The 2,500-nt window shown below is 58.4% G+C and overlaps 1 pseudogene; it reads right to left on the reverse strand.

Annotated features, from left to right (window-relative positions):
- LOC133146969 (28S ribosomal RNA) overlaps positions 1 to 2,500 on the reverse strand; it is a 9,399-nt pseudogene that overhangs the window by 3,129 nt on the left and 3,770 nt on the right.

The raw sequence follows: 2,500 nt of genomic DNA on the forward strand, positions 1-2,500 counted from the left end.
TTCGCGTTCGAGGCTATGGATGAGAGGATCCATAGCGAGATTGAATAGCAGTGGGGACATTGGGTCGCCTTGCTTAACACCAACCTTCATGGAAATGGGCTCGGAAAAGGCGCCTCTGCAACCCACTCTGGTCGAGCAGCCCACATACGAGTGACGGATCACCTCGATTACACGTTTGTCTACGTCCAAGCTTCCCAACACATACAGGACATGATCATGAGAAACCGAGTCAAAAGCCTTCGCAAAGTCAATGAACACGACTGCCAGTGGCACGCCAGCCGACCTCGAATGCCCCATGATCCGGTCAAGAATCATGAGGTTCTCCTCGCAACCACTCGCGCCGGCGACGAAACCACGCTGCCGGGGGCTAACAGGACAGGCTCGCGCTAGCCTCATCACCATTATCCGCCCAAACAACCTCAGCACGACTGACCCGATAGTCACAGGCCTCCAGCCTGACACAGAACCCAGCTCAGTAGGGTCAGCCGATTTGGGTAGCAACCGGGTCTTGCACTCCTTGAAGACTCGGGGAACGACTCCACGCACCATCCATGTCGTAAACAGCCTCGCCAGTTGCGTACCGTCCGGGTCCCAGTCAAGAAGAGCCTGCTTCCTGATCCCGTCTGGGCCCGGTGCAGAGCAATTCCTCATCTTAGCCAAGTTAGATACAACTTCCGGCCCCAGGATCGGGTGGTAGAATGGTTCGTTATCTGCGGTCAGTCCCACCTCGAAGCCCTCCAGTCCATAAAACGGCTTGACCGTTTCCCATTTACTCCTGAAGTGCCTATCCACCAACTCCAGCGGCAAATCACACCGTCAGACCATCCAAGATCCGCCGTGCCAGCCAAATCCTCGCTTCAGAATAGCCGCGCTGCTGGTGGTAGAACACTCTCCTACGTCGAACGAGCCGCCTCGCCCAACCCGTCTTCCATTGGTCTCGAGGTCTGGACCCCGCGGACTTTGTCGGCCACACTACCTTACCCCCCTAGGGCTTTCATGAGATCCAAAGCAGAGGACTCGATCAGGCTAGGCTCCCGACCTGCTTTCTTGACTAAGGCAGCGGTGGCCCGATGGTCCACACCCCCCGCCAGCAGCTCTTCCAGAACTCTATTCTCCACCAGATCTGGAAGTGACGGGGGGCAGGTCCATTTCTGGGGTGTCGCCCTGGCAGCCAGAGCTCGCCAACGCACACCAGACGCACCGCCTGCCGCACGACCGCACAGGGACCCCCACTTCCACCTCACCTGCTCTCCGGACTTGCCCGTTCCCAACATCCGGGCCACCATCACATTCTTGTGCTAATGATTCCTGTACTTTTCCATAAGCTTCACCATCCGAGCCTCCTCCTTCACGCTCCACTTCCTCTCCCTCCTTCGACCCTTACGTGCCCGGCTCCGCTCTTTACGAGCCGTGAACCACTCCGCTGCATGGGCCTGCCGCTTATGCTGAGACACTCCAACAGCCGTCCGAAAACGGCGCCCACAGTGATCGCAAGCGACCCCTTGTTCGTCACCCACCCTGCGCACGCCTCGGCATTTCGAGACATGACACCGAATAGCATGACTGTTTTCACCGCGTCTTTCGCACTCACGACAGCTGTACACGATCGAGACACCCGCATGCCCCGGCTTCCCGAAGCGCAATGCAACCCAAACCTACGCATACCAACCACACGCGCCCCACACATTGGGCAGTCCATGGACTCTCGAGGCAGATGCACCAAGACCTGGTCCGGAGACCTCGGATCCCTCCTACGCCGCTTACTAGACGGGCCCTCTCCCGTCTCATTATCCACGCCACCACGGAGAGCAGTTTGCAGCGCTAACACGACCCCCGCCACCCAAACTCTCATACCAGAGGCAACGGAGGCCATTGATTCAGACACCACTGAGGAGTTCTCAAGAGCTTCGCCAGCCGGGGTCCACCCGCTCCATCGGCTTGACTGACTGTGGCTCTGATCCTGTGCCTCTGTCTGTACGGACTTCCTAACCAGGGAGTTTTTGCAACCATGGCCCGTAGAAGTGACTACAAGCTGTTTGGGGACCCCAAGCAATGCCTCCGGTGGTTCGTCCCCATGGCCCCCGGAGAGGTTGATTCGCTGGCCGCGCACGTGCCCAACCTCAAGCACGTCATGGGGAGGTCGCTCGAGCAGCAACAGCCCCTCTCCGAGCTGCGCCTCAGCCGATTTTGGTAACCCAGAACGTCTATCCTGGGTAGTCCGTAAGATATCAGACATGCCTACGGCCTCACTACCGTGAGAACACACAAGAGAACAAAGTCTCCCGATTCTGTTGTGCTATAGATCGAGATCAACCCCGAGCAGCCGTCCGCTAGGCCGCGCAGCCTAGCAACCAACTTGATAGTCACCGCAACCCAACCCACTGAGGAGAGGCCTGCCACAAAGTGTCAGACTCCCCCGTAAAGCCAGCCAACGGACGACTCGCAACCCAACTGCCCGGAGCCACAAAGGCCCAGAGAGCCTACGGCAGAGCTATGGAGC

The sequence above is a fragment of the Syngnathus typhle genome, linkage group LG22 (genome assembly GCF_033458585.1).
Source record: "Syngnathus typhle isolate RoL2023-S1 ecotype Sweden linkage group LG22, RoL_Styp_1.0, whole genome shotgun sequence".
In the NCBI taxonomy this organism is placed as follows: Eukaryota; Metazoa; Chordata; class Actinopteri; order Syngnathiformes; family Syngnathidae; genus Syngnathus; species Syngnathus typhle.